The 12,194-nt window shown below is 49.7% G+C and overlaps 2 pseudogenes; both read right to left on the reverse strand.

The window, feature by feature from the left end:
• Window positions 1-6,066: 6,066 nt before the first annotated feature.
• LOC137154923 (phosphatidylinositol 3,4,5-trisphosphate 3-phosphatase and dual-specificity protein phosphatase PTEN pseudogene) lies at window positions 6,067-6,688 on the reverse strand (annotated as a pseudogene).
• Window positions 6,689-8,157: 1,469 nt separating this feature from the next.
• LOC137154922 (peptidyl-prolyl cis-trans isomerase FKBP1A pseudogene) lies at window positions 8,158-11,370 on the reverse strand (annotated as a pseudogene).
• Window positions 11,371-12,194: the final 824 nt, after the last annotated feature.

The raw sequence follows: 12,194 nt of genomic DNA on the forward strand, positions 1-12,194 counted from the left end.
CCTAGTTGTCGGGCTGACATCACTACCTTCATTACTTCCTTCACCCAGTCCCATCCCGTAGGGGCAACGTTGTCCCTACCTAATCACATCTCAGCACTCCGTATTACTGCCCAGTCAGACGCATTAGTACAGCCTGGGCTAAAACCTCATAATCTGCTGGCCTCCATCCCAGTCGGGCCAATAGCTTCTCCATCCAGTCCAGACATGTATCTCTCTCTAAGGGTCCTAATAACTGAGCAGCCGCCCTTACCTGGTCTGCGGTAAAATCAGAAATCTCTGTAATATCTTGCCTTGTTTCCCTGGGTGCTGTTGGTCATTCGGGGTAGGTTCTTTCTGGTAACTGGAAGCATAGGATTGCATTGTTGTGCTTTTAATTTCAAATTCTGCAATTCCTTGTAGGCAGGGGCATAGGGCCCTTCAGGAAAAGCAACTGGGGGGTCTGACCCTTCAGGATCTTTCCTTTCGGGAGTGATCCAACTATTCCCATTTCCAGGACTATCCCAAATGTCTGTATCTCCGGTGCTCACGCCTACTTCTCCTCTTACTGCTGCCACTAAGCCCCTCTGGGCTCCCAACATGTTTGCCAATTTCTCTATTTGCTGTCTGCAAACAGTATGATCATTGCTTGCCTGGTCCCGATTCTTATGTTCTTGTAACACTGTTCTGACAGCGGCCTGGCCATCTCCCAACTTCCTCTGCTACATAGATACTTCCCCATTCAGGTTTTCTACTTTCAGTGTCAGTTGTTCACACTCTCCTGCTCTTGCCTGGAAAGCTGTTGCATTCTGTAATGCCGAAGCCGCACCGGAACATTGGGATGCCTTATACTGAGCCAAACTGTCCTTAACTATATCCACTTCAAATTTGTAATCCTCCAGTTGCCTTTCCTGGAGTGCTACCGGCCGGAGAGATTACACAATGCCCACCCTGTGGCAGCTTTCATAGCCTTTTTCTTTGGTTTGGGCCTCAGACACTTACAGAATGCTTCAAACCCCTTACAAGGGGCACAAGGGCATCCCTCCCCTGGAAAGAATCTTGTTCCCAAGGACATGGACCCTGTTCTGCTACCCTTTAGCTAGGAGAGTGGGTTCTTCGACTGATCCCCACCCCTCCTGGTTCTTTTTCTTCAGTCCCTCCTGAAGATTTAGAGAGTTCATTCTATCAAGCAGGTATTGACCCCGTCACACCGGTGTTCTGCTGCTCTTACCTTTCTACTTATTATTTACTGTGTGAGGCTCTCTCATTTTGGTCCAAATGTCCTTAGCTTGCCCAACTTCTCCACCAAATCTGTTACCCACACACTAGGGCACCCCACCTTTACCCCAAGCCGTAGGGCTCAAGGCATAACCCAGTTAATTGAGGCACTCCCACCCTTTCCCAATTCACACTTTAAGACTCAAAGGCACCCCTCCACCCTTTCCCAATCCGTAGGGCTCCAGGGGGAGAATGCACCTACCCTTATTCAATTCACACATTAGGGCTCAGGGTCACCCATTCCCAGTCCGTAAGGCTCCGGGTGAAACTAACCGGGTTAATATAAGTACCCACACCCTTCCCCAAATCCGTAGGGCTCCGGGTGTATACTACTGTGGGTTTGCAGGATCTTTTACCATTGAGAGAGTCTTACCCAGTAATACCCGTAACCTCTGTTTATTAACAGTTACCAAGCACAGTAGCCATGCTAAGCACACAGGGCTGTGCTCACCAAGCCTGATCAGGCAGGCGCAGGCAGACATCCCTTGTTGGCCAGGCAAGGTCAGTCTCGTCTGGATTCGGTTGCTGCACGTCACGATCGCGCAGAGGATCTTAGGAGCTCTGATCTTGGACAGTGTCTTGGAGGCGGATCCTTCTTCTTTCTTCAGGTCTCTCCTTCTTATTTGTCTTGTTCCCCTTTTCTTCTTCTTTTCTCAGCTGGTCTCCCTCTTGGACCCCAGTTTTTATAGTGAACTTGAGTCCTGCCTGACTATACCTTGTCCAATGATTTTATGAAATAATTCTCTGACCAATCCTAGCATATTGCAAAATAACTCTTTAACCAATCACACCTGACCACCCTAACTGATCACACTTAGTTATTTTAATTATGCAACAGACAGAAACAATTAAAGAATGAGACGGAAATCATTCAGATACACAATAGAGAATTGGGTGCCATAAAGACAAAACAACAAGAAGTGTAGCTTTTACAGCCACAGCGGTTGAGAAGTGATTCCTTTCCAGACAGAACGCCGTCAAGCAAAGTTTTCTTTGAGCCTCTAAGATCCGTTTTTTTATCTGGTGGTGGTCGGTTCTATTAAGACAGTAGCACCTCCTGACTAGCCTGATATTCCATTGTTTTGAAGTAGTTTCAGGAATGTGAAGATGTGACTACATGCCACTTAGCTTATGGCTGCTGCTGCCCCTGAGATGGCTGCTACTGCCGAGCCTAAGAACAAGGCCTAAGCTTAGTCAAAAACAAGGCCTCAGACCTTACACTCCTGCAGCCAAACCAGCCTAGCTCCTCTCCAATAGACACCGTAATGCTTCAGGCCAAAGCCGTGTCCCATCTCCAGCCCCCTCTTTCTCAGCAGGACTAGATCCTGCTCTTGCAGGAGGACGGTCTCCATCCACTACCATCCTGTTGAAGAAGGGATGGTTCCTGTTTCAGGGGCTGATCCTGCAGGGTGCTGGGTGCCTACTTTGCAGGGCCCAGCCCTCCCCATTGCACTTTCTCTGAAAGTCCCATTCGTTAGACAACGAGAGGGGTGGGCTTGTCTGGAGAGGCACACCCAGGGCCATGCGGATGCATGATCCTGTCTGCTGGGGTCCCTGGCTCCCTTTGGCTCTTGCTGCAGAAGGCGGTCAAGTCTCACTCTCACCCCTCCCCCTAACTGATGGGCAGAGAGGCCGCCCATAACCAAACCCATCCCCTTCTGGCACCCTGCAGCTAGGCCCTTCCTCCAGGCTCACCAAGGTTAGCGCTGCCCTCTGCAGAGGGAAGGGCACAAGGTACCTCCAGCCTCTCCAGACCCTATGGGAGAGAAGCACAAGGCGGGTGGAATTCACTGCAGGAATTGAAGGCCGTTTCTTCTCCGACTCCGAAACCTCGTCCCCCCGACCCCTTCCTGTAGCACCAAGTTCTACGAAAGTTGAAGCAGACAGGGAGCAGCAAGCTTTTACACTTCCAGATCGTACAGAGCAGTTTTTGCCTCCTGATGTTGCTCCACCAATCCTTATCCAGACAGTGGAGGCAACTGAAAAGAAAGGTCTGGAAAGTTCGACTTTGTACAGAACACAAGGGTCAAGCAGTATTGCAAAATTAAGACAAATTCTTGAGTGTGATGCGTCTTCAATGGATTTTGAGCCACTTGATGTTCAGATCTTATCCGACGCTCTCAAGAGGTGTCTCCTGGCCCTGCCAAATCCTGTCATTCCAGCATCTGTTTACAGTGAAATTATTTCTGTAGCTCAAGAAGTGCAGAGCTCAGACGAATATGCTGAGTTGCTGAAGAAAGTCATCAGGTCCCCAAATATATCTCACCAATATTGGCTTACTCTACAATATTTGCTCAAACATTTCTTCCGACTGTCAAACCTCCAGCAAAAATCTTGTGAATGCAAGATCCTTAGCAGAAATGTTCAGCCCTCTGCTTTTCAAATTGCAGTTAGGAAGCTCTGATAATGCTGAACATCTCGTAAAAAAAAAGGTCCCCCAGCCAGAGCAGCCGGGAGGGAGGGTGGGCGTAGACAGCTGGCGTTGTATGTCCCACAGAGACGACACACCTAGCAGCATGCAACCAGGCAGCAGGGCCGGCGCTCAGACCGACACGAGCCCACGGTTGTTGTGAAGCCGCCCGGGAGGAAATGTTTTCCTCTTGCTGAAAATAATCAGCATCTTGGCCCCCGCTCCCACAGCCACCAGAATCCAGCCACATTCCTGGGAGCCACTGCCAGCCCAGACTGCAACAGGGCAGGCTCCGTCCGTTGCCCGGGTCTGCCACAAACAGATTCAAGGCCCCTCAGCACGTCACACCCACTCACTCTTGCACGTGCACCTCATGCACATGCTTCAGACCAGCGCCACGTCTATCCAAACTGCAGCATCAATGCATTGCATCCCTACAAGCTGCTGTGCTCCGCCTTGGGCAAGGAGCCGGCAAGGGGCCATTTAACCCTTCCCTTGTTGATGGTTAGCTCCCGAAACCGTCTCTTCCCCCTCCCACAGCCGGGCCTCTCCCAGCACCTCCCCCCCCACCCGTCCCCCATTCCCACTGCATTGGCTCTGCAGAGCCAGGCTTCGACAGAGCGTCTATCTTTGGGGTTTGCGCCTCTGAGGCCACTTTGCCAACTGGGCTGCTCAGACCTCAGGTTGAGAGCGCCACAGGATTTGCCCTCTCCTCCCTCAGGGGACAGGGGGCTCAGGAGAACGGTGGTGAATCAGGGCAAAGCAGGGCAGGGTTTAGTCTGGGGCTTTTTATACTAAAAGCCACATGGTTGCAGGTGGGCAGGTGGGCCCGGCCTGGGCAGGGCAGGAGACATTGTTATAATGTTATCAAGCTGGATCTGTAATCCTGCATCTCAGCACAGCTCACCTGGCCCAGACTCCCAGCTGCCCAGAGCTCCCTGCAGTGCCCCCGGCAGTACTGGCAATTTGGGAGCAGCTGTCAAGTCCCGAAAAGCCCCCTCACCGTCATGAGCAAGCCCAGGCCTGCATTTTCATACTGGACCAATCCCCCCGTACACAGTGTGTCGAACGCTTTTGGACCAGAGGAATTAAGGAGTGTCTGTTTATTAACAAAACCACCAGGAGGATTAGCTGGTAGCCAACACATTGTTTGGGAAGTAGCACAGCCAAGCAAAACCTCTTGCTTTGAATATTTTCCCCTTCCGGCCCTTACCTTTTGAACTCTCCCTTCATTTGGGGGATGCTGATACACACCACAGTCTGCCAGCCTTTTGAAGGGGGAGAGCTGGGCGTTGCGCGCTGGGATTCAGCCAGGGTCAGACTTTCTCTGTGCGTCTCTCTTAAAACACACAGCCCTCATGGCTCCCGCCTCCTTCTGGAAAATCAAACCAGGAGGAGGTTTAGGTGCATTCTGCTCTGTGTATGTCCTGACTGATAGAGGCTTCTCCAGCTCCCTGTTGTTTCACCTGGCAACTAGTTGTCCAGTTCCCTAGATGTTAATGAAACTAATACTTTGCCTTTCACCTGAGGACCTGAAAGTGCCACTGGTTGGAAATTTTTTGTCAAAAACAAACAAAAGTACACTCTGAATATTTTTCCCAGAGCTGAACAGAAGTTGAGCCAATAAAATATATTACCTCACCCCCCTGTTCTCTCTGAAAACAGAACACCCAAACACTTCTTAGAACAAAAAATGCTATTGGTCTAAATTGAAATGTTTCAAAGATGGACCAATTTTGACAACATTTAATTTAAAACCGCCCAAATGAAACATTCCAATAATGGAGAAACATCCAATGTCCATGTTTTTGGAGTGAAACCTTTTGATTTTTCCTTTCTAAGGGAAAGTCATTGTTCTGTAGATTTTTTTAAAAAATATTAAGGAAGGTTGAGATGGGAACAGAATATTTTGATTTTGTGAAAATCAAATATTTGGTTTGACCGAAAAGAGAACTTTCTTCTGAGTTTTGTTTTGCAGGAAATTTCAACTTTTGTTTTCGTTCCATTTTGGATTTTCTTTGTTTTTTTAAAATCATGCACTATCTTGTGGAAGGGAAAATCTGGGCCAAACTGTGTGTGTCTGAAAGTGCTTTGGGGAAACAGACCCAGACAGACTCAGTACCTTGCTGTAGGCCATAGAGGGAGGGTTTTTTCCCCCCTAATTGAAATGTTAATGTCCTTTTGACACAAAAAGCTATATACATAACAGCTACGTAACCTTTTTCAATTGGACAACAAGTGTCAAACCCTGTGGATTTATAGGGCGAAATAAGATTGGTCAGGAAAGAATTGTTCCTATAACTGGTAATCTGACACAATCTCCTATTGCCATTTGAAAAGATCCTTTTTTCAGTTTATTCAGGTTTGTCTCTTTGTGGTTTTTTTCCCCAGATTAAAAAAAAATATTCAGACTTTTGTAATCTGCATATGCTGATCTTCATCGGAAGGTTCGTTCTCTGGATCAGAGTCAGTGGTGTCAGAATATCTATAATGATCAGGTTCATTGTCACTAATGTCCGGTGTTACTGAAGCAGACCTGCTAGCCTCTAGATCTGATGGCTCTCCTACTGTTTTTGTGAAAAACAGCTTCACTTTGAAGTTTGGAGAGAAGTCTCTGTTGGCTTTGTCTTTATTTGCTTTGTCTAGATCATTTTTTGTTAATGTAAGGATTAAATATTCCTTGTCATTATCAGAGCGTTCTGTGCTGAAAATATCATCAAGTTCCTGATCTCCAACTAGACTTCCATTTTCTACTTTGTCTGAATTTTCATCCAGTCCTATAAAGAATGTATTTACCCAAAAGTGAAACATTTTTTCCTTTTTCCACATCTTGTTCTGTTTGTGAAAGAACTCCACTTTGATATCACCGCACACTGGCAATGGCTGAGGGAATTCAAAGTACATATATTTGTGTTCTCGTCTTGGGGGTACTGAGGGGGAGGTGAATATCTTTACCTGTAGTTGATACACCACGAAATGAGGATTGCAAGTTCTGCCACTGAACATTGGAATTGTTTCAAACATCGTCTTGCGAAACAGCAGTGCCCTGATCTATAATCCAGGTGATTCTTTAACAGGTAGCTATAGGAATACACAGAGCGTCTCTGACTGGGAATAGCTACTCCCTTCTTGTCTCTGGGCCTTACATCTCCATAGGAATCCAGGGCTTCTTGAGCCTTTAAAAACTGGCCTCGATGTAATGAATATGCACAAATCATTACTCCAGTTCATCCCTTTCCAGCTTTACAACGGATTGCTGCAACATGATTGTCATCTTCACTGAGCCATTGGTCAAGATCTCCACAAAAAGGTTTGATAAGCTCCAGCTGTGGTGGGTTACGGTTTTCCAAAGGATACTGTGCAACTCTGCAGTTAAATCTGGCGGTGTCATAATGTCTTTCAGCACATAGATTGTATATCTTCCAATGGTTTTTCTGCTTTGAATCCAAGAGACGCAGACACACAGCTTTGTTGAAGGAACAAAAAGCGAGATCTGACAACGACAAAGCTGGCAGGAACCCGAAGGGAGAGTCACAAAAGCTTTCCCAATGTAAAGGCCAGGGAGAAGAGACTGTTCCAAGGAGGTTCGCGAGGCCAGAGTGCCGTGGGGGCAGCAGACTCACTTGCTGGGAGGGAATTTCAGCTCTTTCTCTAACCAAGCCTACGAGGGGGTTGATCAGCTCCAGGCAGAGCTCCCAGCTTCCCTTTGGGTGAAGGGAGAGCTCTTGAGATCCAGGGCCCCGGAATGGGGTAGCAATGAGGGTTATCCCCCTAGCAATCTGCAGAAGTTTAGCTTCTTTCCAAGGGCGAATTAGACACAACCAGGAATGTTGCGGTTTTAACCGGCAAGAAGTCTTTCCCAGCCCACCACGCTCGTAGAGGTGGGGAGAACATGGCCCAGTCCGGGGTCCCTGGGGCTTCGCTCCTGATGTGCCATCATTGCCCCAGCTTTAGCAGCTGGCATGGCAAGGGGGAGGGGCACCTCTATCCTTAGGGGAAATCTTTGGTGGGTAACTGTCTTGTTCCTCTCACCTAAACGAGCCCTAATCTTGCATCAATCTGAAGCAGCTGCTCTTTGCCTGACTTTATTTCCCTCTGTGCACTGAAGCCAGGCTCATCTCCTGGACTAGCCAGTTACAGAGCATTGACCCCAGTTCGTCAGTGTCTTGTTCCACTAGCCAGATGGCTGGGTTTGCCTCATGTCAGCCTGGATGCCTCTTTGTCCCAGGAGCCATTGGCACTGACTGACAACGCCAGACACAAGCCACATGAGGACTGGAAATGAAACGTGCTCTATTGCACTGAGGCTGGCTCCATGGTTTCCTCTCTCATTGGCATGGCAGTGGCAAATTGGGCTGCTTCTGCGGTGGGTAGTTCTGCTGCTCACTGGACAATGCTCTCTGCTCTGCTCACAACGGCAAGTGTTGAGCTGTAGGCTGGGGTGGGGGCAACCAGGAAGGGCTCTCACCCAGGAGGTGCAGCGCTGCAGTTTGTCAAGCATCGTGGCAAGTTTTCCACGTTCGCCAGCAGCGCTCGGTGCAGGACAGGTTACCGGGCCAGATAGGACCGACAATCTGCTCTGGGATTTTGCCCTGTAGCTATGTGACATCGACAGAGATGAGCTAGAGAGTTAATTCCCAGAGCCTGTGCACTCTTCTGAACTGCCCTCCCCACCCACCCCACCGTGGCAAGCCCCCAGGGGGAGTTTGCTCTTGAACGCTGATGGCAGCAGAGTCAGAGCAGACAGCTCTCCGTCAGGGCAGGGGTGATCTAGCGTGGGATCACCTGCTGATTGGCAGAACTGTCCAAGAAGCTCCCAGACTTCCCTCCAGGAACAGACTAGCACAGAACCACTGGACCAACCCTGCCTGCACCTACCCGCAAGTGACCCAGGCACTAGCAGAGTTGCACGGAGGTAAGGGAATGCAGAACGTGGCCTGCCGCAAAGAGCTCAGAGCTCCCCACAGGCCTCTTTAACCCCTTCAGAGAGCTGATCTCCAGACAACTCTTTAAGCAGAGCCACCGAGGCAGCACACGAGCACACACAGCAGAGATGGTGCACCAGGGCGACGTTCGGGTGGATGGTAGCACAAAGGAAGGAAGAGACTCCTTCACGGCCCCTCCTCCACCCTGGAGGGAAGAATTTGGGAACCACAAAGGGCAAACCCCCTTGGACAAAGCTTCATCCCCTCCCATCTCTCCCACTTACACACATCCAAAGCCAAGAAACAAGTACTGAGCCACTTGCAGGGAGGCAGCCTGGCCTAGTGGTCTGAGCACAGGTCTATTTTTTTTTTTTTTTTTTTTGAGAAAAGCCAGCATAAAGCATTGTATTGCATTAAGAAAACGTGATACTTTAATGTGGTGGAGGAGGACATGATGGTGGCAATTTCTCTTATGAAATTACTACACAGGGCAGAGAAGGAGGGGTAGAAATGACATCAGCGGAGGGGGAGCTGTGCATCCTGAGGGAGACTGCTGCAAGCTGTGATGAGCAGCATTACGTGTTGGTAGAAAACCCTCCGTTCTAGTCAGATTGCTGACGACTGGGGTTGGGGTTTTCTTTTGGGGGTTGGTTTCTTGTTTTATCCCTGCACCCGCCCCCGCATAAACAGCACCTTCAATTTAAAAAGTTCAATTCAAGTTCTTGAATTCAGGTCATTGTGGAGCTTTAATGGCTAAAGATAAAAAGGTCCTTGAAATCCAAGAGAAAACAACCAAGAGATGAAAAGTCCACAGGTAGCGATGGGGGTAGGTGTAACAGCAGCCCCAGCCACCCTAATGTAAAAACACTGCTGGGGCAGCAACACCATGCTGAAACTGTCCTTCCACAGGGCAGAAGGGAGAGAGGAAGTTAGTCACTCCCATGGACCTAGTTTCAGGGAAGGGAACAAATACATTATCCTAGAACTACTCCACTTTTCAGAGTCAATCAGCCCTCAATAGCTCCTGTCTCTGCTATGGCTTTTGGAGCAGCAGCAGCACTTTGTTTGTTTTAATGCACAACAGAGATTTGCATCCAAAAACTTAACAGGTTTTCTTTGCTCAAACAATTCCTATTTAAGGTTCACTCATCAGTGTACTTACTGGTCAGTGCTTGATCAGACACAACTTCATCTATACTGAGAACACAAATAAGATTAAGAATTTGATCCCCCCAAAATTGAGGTTTACAGCGTATAGTTTAAAAGACATAAAAACACAATATAAGGAGGAAGAGTCAGAAGCAAAGCTGAGTGGTCAGACACATTCAATCAAGGTATATGGTTATGTAAGGGGTCTGTTAGCCCCTTACTGAAACTTAGTGAGTCTTTTTGGTTGGCCATCTCTGGAGGAAGCAGAACCCTGGAATGGACACAGCCCCCAGGGCCAGTGGAGGGAGGCCAACTCAGGTCAGCCTGATTGACAGGGCGGGCCGGCCAATGAAGGAGCTAGGAGGGTGGCGGGGGAGGAGCCCGGCCCTCATGTGAATTGGAGCTGCATGGCTGGGGCAGAACTGACCGGAGCTAAGGACAAAGGAGCCAGCAGCTGGAAGAGGAGCACAGAAAGCTGAATGGAGCCGAGCTGACCTGACCCCCAGCAGTAGAACAGAGGGGCATCCCAGAGAGCCAAGCACAGCTGCACTGAAGCAGAGCGAGCTGGGACAGGAGCCCTCTGGAGCCAGCTGCAGTGAGCAGCTGGGCAGAGCGAAGGGACTCTGGGAGTGTGTGGCTACTGGCAGAGCAGGGGTCTGACTCTGCATCCCTGCAGCGCAGCCAGGGCCTGGACAGTGGGCCTGCAACGTGCGACACAGAGTGTGAACCCCAGAGACACTGTTGTGGTGCCCCGGGCCAGGGGGCAGTGCTGGGTGTTTTCCTTTCACCTTTCTCCTCTTTTCTTATTGTTTTACTTGATTTGATTGCTGTTTGTGTAATACATTGCATTGCTTTGCATGGTATGCAATGACCAGTGGGTCAGGGAAGTGTCCAGTGTGGAGTTAGTACCCCGGAGTGGGGACACCCTAGCCCCTGCCCTAAGGGACCACGGCAAGATTGGGAGTTGAACCCCAGGAATCCTGGGCCCAGCCTTGTCGGGGTTACAGGCACCCCACCACACAGGAGAGTGGGAGGGGAGCCCTCGAGGTCAGGTGGGCCTCTGGGTAAAGAGAGTGGAAGCAGGGACTCAGATCCTTTTGCTAGCCAACTCTACTGGGATAGTGTGCAAGCAAGGAAAGTTCCCCACAACAGCGGGCCCATTCCCCCGCTTACAGTTATACAGTGAGTGTAGTGGAATATCAGGAAAAGCTCCACCCAAAGTCATGTGCATTTTTCTTGAAGCTGAGATTCTGGATTCCTCCATGTGCCAAACCCAACAACAGGGAGTTGAGTGAAGGACCTCCTGTTGTTCCAAATTCATAAGCTCCACATGAGAAATTAGTGTGGCATTTGGGGGGATGATGCCTGGGTAGCCAGTAGAACCATAGGCGTAATCTGGAGAGATGCTTGTTTTTGCTCTCTGACTGACACTCATCTGCGCAATCCCTTCTTCCCAGCCACGGAGCCCCTCCTGCTTGGCCATCGCAAACTTGAATGGCTTGTTCCTGTCGCGGGAGGAATCAGACTTTTTCCCATCCTCCAGCATACCCGTGTAGTGCACCATGCCGTCTGTCCGCGCTTGGGGAAGGTGTGCCCGTCTGTGGGGGTGATGGTCTCCATGTGCATGCCCATGCCACTGCCATTGGCTGACATGGTTTATTGCTATTCAAGCATGTTTAAACAATGGCAAGAGACACTTTGGAAAGTTGCCTGGGGCTGGTTCACACTGAGCGCACGATTCAGCGGCAGTCGACGGAGGTTATGCAAACTACGCAGAGTAACTCATGGCGATTGCGTCTGCACACTGTTCACACTGCGCTGAGCGTTCCGGGCGGCTCAGCGCTACGCTACTTGAGGGGGTGGACTTCTTCAGTTGACTCCCTCATCAATCGAGCGGCTCTCGCTGACCGCTCCATTGATCAAGAAAGATCGATCTGGTGGCGGCGCCACCGTCAGTGTAAACGTAGCCATAGTTATTGTCAGAAAAACCAAACCAGACAGATTCTCTGCCTCCTCCTGCACCAGGGTAAACAGCAGTTAGCAGGGGAATGAGTGAATACAGGGGAGCCAGACAGGAAGAGAGTCAGGCACTAATACGATGCGGGGCAATGAGCAGATAACCCAGGGGCTGTTTACACGTACCTACAAAAGAAGCCAAGATGGGCCCGATACAGAGGGTCCTGCTGGAAGTTACACCATGGAATTGGGATCGCCAGCAGGCTGGTGCATCGCGTGCAGTCCAAGCACAGCACTCAGACTCAGGAAGCAGAGTTTCAGCCTCACTCTGGCGTCAGCTTGTTGCGAGCAAATCACTTCCCCTCTCTGTGCCTCAGTTTCCCTCATAGTGGGGCTCCCAGAGAAGCTAATAAGCTGCTTGATAACAAGAAGTGCTGCATGCCAGGCATTTGTACACATCTTACTCCCATCAATGCCCATTGTGTTCAGCAGGAAGTTGC

This window comes from Emydura macquarii, unplaced genomic scaffold (genome assembly GCF_026122565.2).
Source record: "Emydura macquarii macquarii isolate MOO-44397 ecotype Brisbane River unplaced genomic scaffold, CSIRO-AGI_Emac_v2 contig_1318, whole genome shotgun sequence".
NCBI classification, from domain to species: domain Eukaryota; kingdom Metazoa; phylum Chordata; order Testudines; family Chelidae; genus Emydura; species Emydura macquarii.